We start from the raw sequence: 15,018 nt of genomic DNA on the forward strand, positions 1-15,018 counted from the left end.
GTACTGTACTTAAGTACACTTTCTGAGTATCTGTACTTTACTTGAGTATTCTTTTTTCTGAAAACTTTTAACTTTAACTTCACTACATTTGAAAGACAAATATCGTACTTTTTACTCCACTACAGTTCTGTCGAGGTCCTCGAGTAGAGAGTAGTAATGTCAGTCAGGGGATGATTTGGTTGCATTTTGGTTGGAAATGAATGTCGGATTGACGTCAGAAACCAACAATTTTCGTTTTCAACCACAATACAGCGTCTGTCCAATGTTGGAGATTAATGTCAATCTGGTGATGGATTCTGACATTAACCTGATTTTCATTTTCAACGTTGGGTTTGGTCTTCTAAATGTGAATTTGTCATTGTGTTGGTTCACTAGCCTATAGATAACAGTAAGGCTAACATATTCATACTAAAAGCCAAAAAACTTTAAGTATGGCAGTGTTTGAGGGAACAGCCATTTGAGTGTCCGACACCATTGTGGACGTTATTGAGTGACTTATTCAATCTCACATTCAATCCCACTGGAACTGTGTTCTAGAAATAAATGTGATATTGATATGAGGGCAGGCATATATTCAGAGGCATAAGGTACTGTAAGTATTACACACAACAATGCAACAATATTAAAACAATGCATTGACATTTACTTTTGATACTTAAGTACTTTTAAAAACGAGTATTTCTGTACTTTTACTTAAAGGGATACTCCACTTTAAAATGAAAATTCTGTCATCATATACTCACCCTCATGTTGTTTCAAACCTGTATGAATTTCTTTCTTCTGCTGAACAGAAAGGAAGATATTTAGAAGAATGTCAGTAACCAGACAGTTTCTGGTACCATTGACTTCCATAGTATATATTTTTTCATAGAGGTTTGAAACAACATGAGGGTGAGGTTGTGTTTGTCCACCTCTGCAAAAAAGAATGCAAATAAGCTGTAAAGTGTAAGTGTAAATCCTCTCATCATTTTGTCACCTTCATGTTATTCTGAGTGACTTTCTTCCTTATTTCAAAGAAAATCTGTGTTTATTTTGCACACAGACACAGATTTTGAACCGGACACACTTCTGTCAGCCTAAACGTTCAGCCAAACATTTAAATTTGTCATTATTTACTCGATCCCAGTTTGGGTTTAAAGGGGCCATGATGTGGATTTCCTTTATTATTTTAATATGTTCCTTGAGGTTCACTTATAAAAAAAGTGCTTATATAATTCGAACTCTCCATTACACTGAGCCTCGATTACTAAACAATCTGCAGTCAAATGCTCCGAACAAACATATAATCCTCCGAAGCGATCCGGGACGCCAGTGGGCGGGGCCTATGGTGCGATGATGGATCACTATTGGACAAATGTCTAGCTCTGGAGGTGGGCATATGCAAATGAGCTTGCCTGTGTGATGTCACCAATCCCGCAATATCAAAACAAGCTGTTTTTGGAGCTTGATTAAATAAAAGCTTTGTTTATAATGACAAGGATGTTTTAAACTATGAAACTTGCAGGATGTTTTACTGGTATAAAGACCTCTTATATGACAAAAGATCCACACAAATTTGATTTCTCAAGACCCCTTTAAAACTAAAGTGATAAGGAATAAGAATGAGAAGAGAAAAATAGATATTAGTGAACAACAACCTAAACGTCAGTCTCTGTTCCTCACACAGATAGCTTCTATGATCCTTCTACGGCAGGTTTGGTGTTTTCACAGTAAAGAATAACAGTAAACGGGTTTGAAACAGCATGAGGATAAAAAACACCTAAAAACTAAAAGTGCAAATAATGACAGAATAAAAAAAAAAATTGGGGTGAAATACAACTTTCAATTCACATATTTCTTGAATATATTAAATTCCCCAAAAATCTAACAGACACTATCAAAGACTTCCCAGCGCTCATCTGTGATTCCCAGATCCCTCATTTGTTGGACGGGTTCAAAGGAAGCTTCATTAAACATTTACAGCAGCTCCGCGTGTCTCTCTCTGACCCGAGGTTAATTTATCTAATTACTGCACAAAGCATTCGCATTCACAGCCTGTTTCAGCCACACCGATTCATCACTCCTTCAGTTGCCCTTCATTCCCTCCCTTGCTTCAATCTAATGGCTTACATGAATTCTAGCACAGATCTATAGCATCAATTTCACATTATAGAATTGGTGTTAAGTGATGAGCAAGACGGGGAAATGCAATAGTCTGCAACCTTTAGATCAGAGTGATTTCTGAAGGATCATGTGACACTGAAGACTGGAGTAACGATGCTGAAAACTCAGCTTTGATAAATTACAGTTGTTTATAGCTGTTTTAAACTTATTCTGATCAAGTAAATGCAGTCTTGGTACTAAGCATAAGAGAGTTCTGTTAAAGGGGTGGTTGATTATGATTTGACTTTTCTAACTTTAGTTAGTGTGTAATGTTGCTGTTTGAGCATAAACAACATCTGCAAAGTTACGACGCTCAAAGTTCAAAGCAAAGGGAGATATTTGCTTTTAAAGAAATCGCTTTTTAAGGACTACAACAAACGGCTGGTAGAGACTACACCACATTCCTCCCGGGTTAGTGACATCACAAACCCTAGAATTTACATAAACCCCGCCCCTGGAACACGATTTATAGATTATCAAGACAGAATATGCTAATCAATGAATAGAAGATAACTACACATAAGCTACATAAACTCATCAACTAACCATTCAGAAATGTCCTGTTGCTTCTACATGTTTTCACTTCTTCTTGAGTCTCTCCATCATTGTCTGATTCCGGTTTGAACATAAAAGGCTAAAAGTTTTCAGTGCATGTGTGTGTGAGGTAAAAGAACATGAGCTCTTGAAGCTCCGCCCACTGTGCCGGGAGCAGCAGCTCATTTGCATTTAAAGGGACAGACACAAAAACGGTGCGTTTTTGCTCACCCTCAAAAAGTGACAATTTTAACATGCTATAAAAAAATATCTGTGGGGTATTTTGAGCTGGGGACATCAGAGACTTATTTTACATCTTGTGAAAAGGGCATTATACCACCCCTTTAAAAATATTTAAAGGGATAGTTCACCCTAAAATGAAACGTAAATCATTTACTCACCCTGGTGTCGTTCTAAAGCCGTACGCCCTTCTTTCTTTTTTTAATAATATCACATTACATAATACATCATTAGATTTTGGTTTGTTTTTCACCAAACCCCATCATATACCTGCAGAACATATACGACACGTTCATATCGGATCATTCTGAGATACTTTTGCATCTTTTTTTAAAAGCTTGACGCTGGTCTCTATTAAATGGACGAATGTGAGTGGGACATTTTTTTTTTATTCTTCTTTTGTGGTCCGAAAAAGAAAGGCGTACGGCTTTAGAACACCAGGGTGAGTAAATTATGACATAGTTTTCATTTTACCGTGACCTATCCCTTTAAATAATAATAATACAAAACACTTACTGTATCTGTGTAAAGTTATATCCAATTTTACAACACCAAAAAAACTATAAGAATGAGAACATACAGTAACAGTACTGTGCAAAAGTCTTAGGCATGTTAATACCTGACAACAGCCGGTATGATCTGATCTCACCATCATCGAGTCCGTCTGTGATTACATGAAGAAACAGAAGAAACTGAGACGGACTAAATCCAGAAGAACTGCGGGAACGTCTCCGAGACGCTTGAAGAAACCGTCCTGCAAAGCTACAGGACTGTGAAGAGTACTGGCACTCGTGTTAAAATGCTGTAAAGTGAGAATGCTTTCAAAAATAAAATCACAAATTGAATTTATTTATGATTTAACTTCTATTTACTAATTCAAATCAATATATGGTGTAACGACCCTTTGTGTTTAAAACGGCTTTTGTCCAGGTACACTTGTGCATAGTTTTTCAGGAAGCTTTGCAGGAAGGGTTCTTCAAGAAATTGTAATTTCTTCTATTATAATTAATGGCAAAAAGAATGTTTGGAAATGTAAACTGATATTTCCTACTGACACACTACAGCAAAAGATATAAATAACTGACTCAAAACCATTTTTGGGGGGGACTTTTGCACAATACTGTATCTTCAGCTCTAAAGCCTCAAATAATAAACGAGTGCTTACAAAATACAAGTGCTTTTTGTCATAACCTCAGTTTTTGCTTTTTTTAAGTTGAAATGATTTTTTGTGGTAATCAACAATATGCCACAAATGTCGATTGAACCCATAATATTATTAAAAAAATTATATTTCATCCAAAAATAATTTTTTTGGCTGCAGTCTTCTTATAAACCAAAGCAGACGTCAACTAAATAAAGGACCTTTCTCTCTAAAAGGATGAAATGATCTGAACGAGATCCTCGCAGCTGTGTGAAATGTAAGTACGGCTATCTCTGCTTCCTGAAAGAGATCCGCTGGACTGGACAGATAATTACACAGAAGGCATTCGACTGAACTTCAGCCAGCCGGTGATGAAACATCTCATTTACCTTCATTACATTCAGACCATACCATCTTCAAATCAAATCTCAGACTGCAAATGATTATTGAATATACTGAAATAAATGGTTGCACTTGTAAACATCAGCTAACATAAACGAAACAAACCATTAACTATTTATTATTAAGAGCATTTTTTTTTTTTTGCCTTTGTCGTCTTTTTTGCTTTTGGCTTTCTTAGTTGGGGACAATTAATTTAATATTACAACAATATTATTGATCTGCCTGCATTGACACTATTATATGAGAACTGAACTGAGGTGGACGATGACATCACGGTTTACTCCAGACCAGCTGTATATATAAATTAACTAAATTAATCACTTTTTTACAACAAAAATGAACCATCACTGAACATACTCAAGCTGGACTGTGATGTTATTTTCTTCTGGAAACAAACTTTGTTGCATTATTTCCCTGTTATCTCTGTAAAGCTGCTTTGAAACACTCTGTACTGTAAAAAGCGCTATAGAAATAAAGGTGACTTTACTTTTGACTATTGAGAGTGTAAAAATTGCATCCACAACACAAGGCCAAAAGTGAAGAACTAGTTGTCCAAGGCGTCTACATTAATCCGGATACATTTGAAAACGGCGTTTTCGTTTAAAAACGCTCTCCGTCCACACTAGTGTTTCCAGGAGGTTCAGGCCCTGTCCCAAATGGCACACTTCATGTGGACTTTCGGTCTCGTGGACTAAAATTGCGTGTGCTCGCCGAGGCTACGAGTCTGTAGGCCGTCCCATTCAACATTTTAACGCTCTGAAGTGTTTAGCAGCGCCCCCTTTACACCCTTGAAGCGGTCTTCCACGAAGCCCGCATAGATGCAGGCTCCACACACTCTAACTACCCAGGAATCCTTGCAAAAGGCCAGTCAGACGACGGATGGGAGGAGATTTCACTCACGGATAATTGTTGACATGCTGAGAAGAAAATATTATGACCTAGATGTACATACCTACAGTTAATGCAAACATTATGGTCATCGAGCAGTGGTTGATGTCTCAAACATAATAATAGCGCGTTGAATAATACGATCGCATTATGATTCATTAAATAAATAGAACCGAATGTCAGGGCTTTACTGAGTCATATATAAACATAGTATGAATATTGAAACCTGTAAATTCATCTGAAACTCATGCACATTTTCACTAGGCCTATGTGTTAAAATTGTAATCTTAGTTCAAATGGAACATTATGTATGTCTAACCCTAACCCTAACCGCAGGACAACAAATCTGAGTACATTTTCTGTCATCTTTGCAGGACTGTGATATGAAGAGTGTGTAAATTAACATATTTTAGCAACAGTGTGAAAGTGAACAGCTCATAACAGGCACAATACCGGTATAAACATGAATATCTATTAGTACAATACGAGTCACGTGACTAAACTCGTGAAAAGGCAAAAACGGAGAGAAAAAATATGCGTTTTCAACCGAAAACGAATCAGTGTGGACAAGGCCCAAGTAACGCTGGGTAATTAATGTTTCACTGAGGACACTCATAGACTTCTCAACAGAAGAACGGCTTCAGCTCGATCGATCTCCAGAAACAGGAGAACAGCAGGTTTGCCGTCTCTGTCGGCTCGTGTGACGGTCGGAAGGGTGATGGAGGGGATCGGTAAGGTCATCGCTGGACTAAAGCTCGTTCGGCTCTCTCTGGCAGTCCCTGGGTGAACCGTCCACATGCATAATTCAGCACAAAACAAGGAGACAAGCGAAGACATGCAAATATTGATGGCACTGTCCTGTAGTGCACACAACACACTCACTCGACAGCAGCAGGAAGGGTTCGTGTAGGCAACTGAAGATTAAACTAATACCATACAAATAAAGAAATATGTGCATAAAATACACTTGAAATTAAATCAAATATTTATATTAATAAAAAATAAATATATATATATATATATATATATATATATATATATATATTTAGTTGACTATGAAGTAAAAGAACTACTAAAAAGAAATAAATTAACCCAAACTATATAGACACATTAAAAAAAAAATCAAAAAATAATCAAAATAGAAAAAAACTAAACAAAATTACTAAAACTTGAATGAAAAAGGAAAAATGTAAAAATAAAAAATAATTTAAAATATGAATAAACCTATAATAGTATCTGAATGACACTAAAATATCACACAGAAATACCCCCATATTAATACAATGTGAAGGTTATGAGGTTATAATATCTTGTAATATGTAAAGATACTTTATGCTTTTTGTTTTGATTTAGAATATTAACAGGCAATTTCAATTTATTGATTCAGTCAAACTACTGAACATAAACGGACGATATGTTGTGCATTTTTATATGATTACAGTAAAACTGGTCAAAATGACAAACAAAGTTTGTATTTTACACACACACACACACACACACACACACACACACACACACACACACACACACACACACACACACACACACACACACACACACACACACACACACACACACACACGTTTACTCAGCAAAGTTCCATTAAATTGAGAAATGACAGTATAAGCCCTTTTGCATTATGAAAATATATATCTGATCTTCGTGTTCAATAATGTATCACGGTTTCCACAAAAATATGAAGCAGCACAACTGTTTTCAACACTGATAATAATCATGAATGTTTCTTGATCATCAAATCATCATATTAGAGTGATTCCTGAAGGATCATGTGACACTGAAGACTGGAGTAATGATGCTGAAAATTCAGCTTTGATCACAGGAATAAATTACACTTTACTATATATTCACATAGAGAAAAACTATTTTAAATTCTAATAATATTTCACAATTCTTACTGTATTTTTGATCAAAATAAACACAGCCTTGGTGAGCAGAAGAGACTTTTGAACGGTACTACTTTTGAATCAATATTTCACGTTCATCTATTTGTTTACTTTGTAACCAGCCATTTAATAAGGAAGCTTTTATGAGTACAATTTGTACTGTAAGATCAACAAATGGATGCATTTCTACACCTCTAACATCCATCACACTATTCCACCAGTTACCAAGCACGACGTTGACCTCACAGACCATTACAGCTTCAGGTTACACCGAGTCTCTGACCCACCGGCTGGAAAAGCAGAACATTCGAAGCGGGGACCGAGATCTGAAGGAATGCATTCGCACCGGTACGCCATAATCCGCTCGGGTCAGGGAGAGGTCGTTGGGTTTAATGAGGAATGATGGGAACACGGGGGTCCTGCCGGGTGGAATATAATGACCAGACCCCAGATCCAGCGGAGAACCGGCTGCTTCAACACCCCGAGAGACGACACTCAAAACTCCAGCAGAACGGAGACCAACGCCAGACTAGATTTCTAATTGCATTTTGATTGGACTTGGACTCCTAATGAGCTGCGCTCGACGAGGCCCATGTTCTCTAATTCCTGCACGAGCACAAAAACAGAGCCGGAGTTGAAAGCGGCGGACGAATCATGCCAAGTAAAGCCTGGTTAACACTCTCCCCGGCCAAAACTGCGGGCAGGTAATTAGTTTAACAGCGGGGGGGATTAGAAAGCGAGCTTCCAGCCGAGGTCTTTGGTTGTAGACTCTCACGGGGGAGTCCGGCAGAAGGAACACGCCGGTTTTATGAAGCATGGCTAATTTTTGAGTACGGGATCAGAGCCTGGCTGAGGGACCCGGTGCAAACAGAAAAATATCATATGTATTTAGCTTTTCGATGATTAAATTCTATAAATGCATTCAATTCTCATTGTCAGCAACAATATATTGCAATACAAAAAAATTCAATAATATGTATCGTGGATAGTGACAATATGTATTGTGTATAGTTCATCCAAATTAAAAATGATTAATTTGAGTTTTAGTGTCAGTACTACATCAAACTACTATATATAATGTTGACTATAATGCATAATAATGCAATGGGGGAATATTTGTGGGTCCTGATAATGCCACATGTCTGATGTGTAAAACGTGGCCTACATTATTTTAATTTAAATATATCTAGTCTGTGAAAGAGTGCAAGCATATTCATCTACAATAATTCTGCATTTCAGCTTCAGAATCATGAATATTGTCTCTATTGTCCTGTGCTTTGGGTTTCAGCACCAAGTCTATTCATGTAATAAAAAAATGGTAACATGTTAATCAACAGTTCATTTTTTTGTTAACCTTTTATCATATGTCAAGGAGTATCGGATAATAATATCTTATCGTGAGTTCAGTTTCGTGATATGTATCGAATCGTGACATGAGGGCATCGTTACACCCCTAGAAGTTAAGAAATGTTCCATCTGCAAAAGAACGAGAGATTGATATCGTGAGGAAGAGGGTTTTCTGGCGATGTTCAGACAGGTTTACGAGACGTACCAAGTGGCCAAAAGTGCCAGACAAACTCTGGAAATGTGCAACCTGATCTCCAGCAATCACCAGCTTTGCCATCAAGTGGACAAAGACCAAGACAAGTCCAGGCAAACGCCAGCGAAACTGCAGCTGTGCGAGGAGGAACAGGTTATCAGAGACACGCTAGACACACAAGAAGACCACGCATGAAGTTCAACCTCAGAATAAGATTCTTAAAGGAATAGTTTCTTAAAAAATAAATAAATAAAAAATGCTATATTGATCATTGTTTTTATTGTTAACTAAAACTAGAACTATTTTTGTTGATTGAAATAAAGCTGAGATAAAATCAAATGAAATGTAAAAATATAAGAAACTTGACAGCTAATTGAGGTTTAATTTGAAGTACTAAAATGACTAAAGCTAAAAATAAACATTCAGACAGCGGCAGGTTTATTAGGCTGCTGTCACTTTAAGACCCAATGCATGGATCCAATATACTGATACACATCCGGTTTTCTCTCATAAAACATCACGCAACTTCAGAATTGAGCTCTTTTGCATCTTCTTGTGCTCAAATGATTTAAAATCACCTGCATGTTTAAACTGACGGGACTAAAACACATACAAATGATAAACTTTCGCTCTATGTTCATTAAACTTTGCAATTAATCCGAGAATCGTGTGTTTCGAACCATGCCTGGTCCATATGGACCAATGACGATCCCTACACACGACATCGCACATCATGATATCGATGCTAGAAAGAAATATCATGTTGCCCTAATTCTGACTCAAAAGATTCAAAGAACAAGGGTGAACGATTCCTCTACACAACCTCTGTTCTGCTGTAATGCATCGAGCCAAATTTATCACGCCCTCAGGCTCATTGTAACCGATTAGTAATTAAAGCTTATAATTGCCTTTGGAACGTAAAGTCATTTTTTAAACTTGACAATAACCAATAGGCGACTATTCAGTGGCACTAATAATGTAGTATTTGATTAAAATTCAAAATGATCTAATATCATAATGGTATTCATTTCTAAATCTTAATACCTCTCCCAGCAGGAGACAAGGAAGAGCTCCAGGCAGGATCATTATCAAATATTTTTGGAAGCATATATTTCTAATGCATCACGGATACTGACTCAAAATGGACTCGGAATGACTCAGTAATCCTCGTGGAGAATCGGCAGCTGTTTTGTAGATTAACGGCTGGGATTTGCTCTGGTCGCTCGGCGTAATTCTCAAAACGCACTTCATCGGACAAGTAGAAAAAAAATGGCAAATTCCTTGTCATACCAAGGAAGCAAGTCATCACTGGCTGTTCGGTCACGCGCAGGACAAGCCCGACGCACACTGGAAATATCTGATCTCAGCATTCCTTGTCACATTTATCACCTGCACAGCGTTTGCCAAGGAATACATCATGCTGTCAGAACACCTGGAACACTCGGAAAACACAAGCCCGAAGACCAGGACTATATATACTGGGTTTGAGGAATGGGTGTAGGAAACATACACAGCCTGAAGCCTAATCTTTAACCAGGGTGTTTCTCAAAACCATGCAAGACAACAGTGGCAAAAATGAACTTACAGGGCAATATTTCCTTATGTAGGGCTGCACGGATTGGGGAAAAAAACATTGAATTGGAACTTTCGATTTAAAATGGGATTTTTATTGAAAATAAAATTTTTGATAAACAAAAAAAAAGTGTTTATATATAAATATGGCTAATAATAATAATAATAATCACAATATTATTATTAATTATTATTATTAAATAAAATACTAAAAACTAAAATTACATATATATATTTTTAAATATTATATTTATATACTTATTTAATACTATATATATAATTAAACACACACCTTTATTTATTATTTATTTGATCTATTCTTTATTATTATATTCATTTATTTGTATTATTTATTATTGTTGTTGTTATTAACAAATAAAATACTAAAAACAAAATCAGAAATATTACTATTGTATTAAAAACTTTTAGAAAATAAACATATTTAAAAATTGCACACACACACATTAAATTTCATATTAAAAATATATTACACATATAATCTTGAGGCAGTTCCTCATGCACACGGCTGATGAACATGTTCCCTCTTCTTCATTACTGTGCATCAGCTGAACACACAATAGTTCCATTAGTCAGAGTCTGCAGTCGGTAATCCGTGTTTTTTGAGGGTCTGCTTGCTCACCAATCATCCATTTATCCTCCTACGCTCGCATATGGAAAATGTTGATTCAGCTTAATACATTAAACAAGGTGAAGAGCTCTGAATATTCAAATGGATTTACTCATGCACTGAGGGAAGGAAACACATGCATAATGCAGGAGCTGAAATGGATTGACATAGTCGAGTCAAACATTTTGAGTTTACACAACCTCGATCATTTCACATCATCTCCTCACGTACTTCAGAACGCTTGTGGATGCATAGGTGAGGCATGGGTGACCGTGGAAAGTGCATGATTTGACAGTTTCTCTGCCTTTCTCGCTCTTTGGCTGTGGGGCAAATACGACCGTGTGTTTCACGGCATGTAATGCTCTGCTAACGTGGGAGACATGAGCAAATGAGCTTATATAGAGCCAGACAGAGTTTATAGGGATCACATTTCAACTTTTTCTGCTTTGTTTTTCCTCGCAGCCTAACTAACTTCAGTCAAGCTTTCTTGCATATTAAAGAGTTATTTTATAAAACTCAGTTCCGGTCCTTGATTCTGATTGGTTGAGCCGCGCTCGAAGCCGTTGTAAATGACTCAACACACACACACACACACACACACACACACACACACACACACACACACACACACACACACACACACACACACACACACACACACACACACACACACACACACACACACACACACACCTGTGACCGCATCACATTAGTGTTACTGCGCAACTGCCGCCGTTTGTGATGACCTCTTTGGAACTACTTTGCTTGGCGGAGGAATAAATGTGTTATAATAAAAAAAATTGTTGCTGGTGTTTATTTAATGAATAAAATAAATATTAAAATGACTATTTTTATGGAGTAACCATTTTATAAAAGCAATAAGCCCCTTGAAGCCGTCTTTTACAGTGAATTTAGAGAAACTAACGGGGTTTTAGGCACTCCGCGTTGTGCCTAAATTCACTGTAAATCATGGCTTTGCGGGGCTTATTGCTTTAATTTAGTATTCCATGACTATTTTTCACTGTCACTCTGATGCATACTTAATATAAGCAGCCCAAGTACATGCAAAAGCTACCAGGCAAGTAAGAAAAACTAGGGATGCACGATATATCGGCCACCATATCGGTATCGAAATATTCATTTTTAATCTGTATCGGTGCAATCAGAAATTTTGGCGATATATTAAAGCCGATAAATAATGTATTATTTCCTTCAGATGTGCACTGTTCAATATGATGATGCTGAATTGCCTCATTTGCCTGAAATATGATTGGAATCACTTCAAACAAGGAAAATACAGTAAAGTGCAAGTCCATCATGTCGGCTACAAAAAAAAGACAGGGCTTTTAATGGTCACACACTTGATTTTATAATCAGGCTTTCAAAAATTATATACAAATTTGGATTTAGATTTATCTGCCAATATATCGGTTCTCTGCTTTCAAATATAAAAAATGATCGGTTATCAGTGTCGGCCAAAATGTTCATGTCAGTGCATCCCTATGCAAAACTTCAAGCGTCTCAATGCATAACAATGTGCAAGTTTCAAGGTACGTTATAGCAGACAATCAGCACTGCAAGAATCTCAGCTCAAATTAAACCATTGACACATTTATACTAATCGCCCTGAATAAAAACACATCAGCTGTAACGGCACCGTCAACGTACTGTAAATCTGAGGTCTGTCTGGTTACCGACCAACAATTTGCATCTGCATACTTGCATTGAGTATTTTACCAGCTGTTTTTGCTATGAATATAATTGGCTGTCCAAAATGAGTTGCAATGTTCTCACCAAAGTTGCTAAATACTGAATCTGCATGATGTAAACATGGGCTGTAAAATGTTAATTGGCTTAAAAAACGGAAACATTCGACTTGAGAAAAAAGCGTTTAGTATGTGAAGCACAACTGTTTAAAAAACATTGGAAAACGTCAGTAAGACCCGTCCTGCTTTCCAAGCCTTTTAACCTTGCCTTGTTCCGTTCCTCAGGAGACACGGGAACATCTGTTCACTCCCACAGTCTCTCTCCCTCAGCAAGAAATACGGCTATTAAATCTGCATCTGGGAAAACACACCTCGGCTTTTAGCAACCAGAAGCAACTTCAGGAGCACTTCTGATTTCTGAAGGATCATGTGACACTGAAGACTGGAGTAATGATGCTGGAAACTCAGCTTTGATCACAGGAATAAATTATTCACGATATCTCTGTATTTCAGGCATCTAATTGGCCCCAAAACTTTGAATGGTAGAAGTGTAACCATGAGACTAGTGTGATAAAATCGCTTGTATGTGGAAAGTAATATCAATTCAATGCAGTAATGCATAAACAAAAACTCATTAACCTAGTAAAGTAGTCCCACATCAAAAGAACTATTTAGACAACTTTGCAGCTCAAATAATAAATGAGTTTTACTGAATAATTCATGCAAAACAAAATACAGTCTACAATGATGACACAGTTTACTTCCATTAAAAGTCTCACTTTAACTGGGAAGAAAACAAAACTAGGTCACAATTAGATTCTGTACAATTGACATTGTTACAAGTCTACAAGACTATTTTTAATTAGCCCAAATTGTCCCATAATATATTGCAATGTTTGCATCAGCAAACTCTATTTGTTCCCATGCTAAAAAATAGAGATTTATGAGTTATAAGTCTCGTTCGTCAACGACACACACATTGCATCCAAATGTTGATCACAGAAAGCAAAGAGGCCGTGTGGGAAGCTGGAACATTTAATGTGCCGTGGAAAAATATGTTTTATTGGGAAACATCTGTATGGTCTGTAATTAAACATGTTGACTAATATTCCCCTTCAAAAGCTCAAACCCCAGAAGAACCCTTGGTAAACCGAGGCTCTGACCACATCAGACGCAATCCAGAGCAAACAACACAACTCTCAGGAAACAGGTGAAAGGTCAAAGTTTAAATGTTTCCAGGATCTACAGGAACATGACATGCATAATGAGCCCGAATCACTGAACATCACAGAACACTGACATAACGTCAGAATTAACTTTATTTAAATCAAAGAATAGTATTTAGCATCACTGAATCAACCGTAATACATTCATTCATACCAGCAAAACTAACTCTTATGGGTTCAATTAGGTCAAAATGGCAGGTTATCACTTTTTACAGTGAATAAGATGAATTATTCATCTTTGGGTTTCCGAAAACTAAACTACTTCTACAAAGTGAATGTTAATCTGCTAAATAAACATAAAAGATGTATGATGAATCTGTGCATCCCAGTGTTGTTTTAGCTTTATTAATATTTTGAATTGGCTTTTATTTGTATAATTTTAGTTTTCATGTTCATTTTTATTTAATTTTCATGTTCATTTTTATTTAATTTTCAGTCATTTCGTTAAGTGCTTTTGTCCTTTTAATTCATTTTATTTTCGGTTTAGTTTTCATTTATTTCCAGTTTAATCTAATAATGTAAATGTATCTTGATTTAAGAATGTTTAGATATTTGTACTGGAAAAATTACCAATGTTATTTTGGTTTAATTTATATATTTTTAGTTTAGTTTTCATGGTAATTTTTGTTGAATTGTTTTGTCATTTCTTTGACATTTTTTGTTATAGGAATTTCAGTTTATTGCCAGGGTAATATTTCAACTAATGAACAAATTTTTAACTAATACTTATATTTGATTTTATCTCATCTTTATTTAAATTAACATAAATGTTTTTAATAGATTAAGGTTTGGTTAAAATGCCCCATTATGCTTCCTCAAATATTATCTTTCATGTAGTTTGTAATACAGCTGTTTGTGAATGTAAAAGGTCTGCAAAGTGTTAAAGATCAAAGTACACGAAGAATAAAGTTATTGTCTCCTAAAAGAAAGAATTGACTCTGAATTGCTGAAACGAGTCGTCATGATTCCAGTCTCACTTCCCGTCACAAACCTATATTGCAATGTAACAAATTTGCATAATGCCAGCCTATGGATTTCATTGGCTGCCTGCAAACAGCGACTATGCCCTGCCCTCAAACAGTGCAGCTGTAGACC

The 15,018-nt window shown here is 36.4% G+C and overlaps 1 protein-coding gene and 1 long non-coding RNA gene across 4 annotated transcripts in view; both read right to left on the minus strand.

Moving 5' to 3' along the window:
- ext1a (exostosin glycosyltransferase 1a) overlaps nucleotides 1-15,018 on the minus strand; it is a 68,223-nt gene that overhangs the window by 38,439 nt on the left and 14,766 nt on the right. The window lies entirely within an intron of this gene.
- Nucleotides 11,792-14,329, minus strand: LOC309483599. Its single transcript, XR_014200599.1, has 2 exons — nucleotides 14,186-14,329; nucleotides 11,792-14,128 (listed from the first exon to the last, which is right to left on the minus strand). It is a non-coding gene; the product is annotated as an uncharacterized lncRNA (long non-coding RNA).

This window comes from Leuciscus leuciscus (genome assembly GCF_965113295.1).
Source record: "Leuciscus leuciscus genome assembly, chromosome: 20".
In the NCBI taxonomy this organism is placed as follows: Eukaryota; Metazoa; Chordata; class Actinopteri; order Cypriniformes; family Leuciscidae; genus Leuciscus; species Leuciscus leuciscus.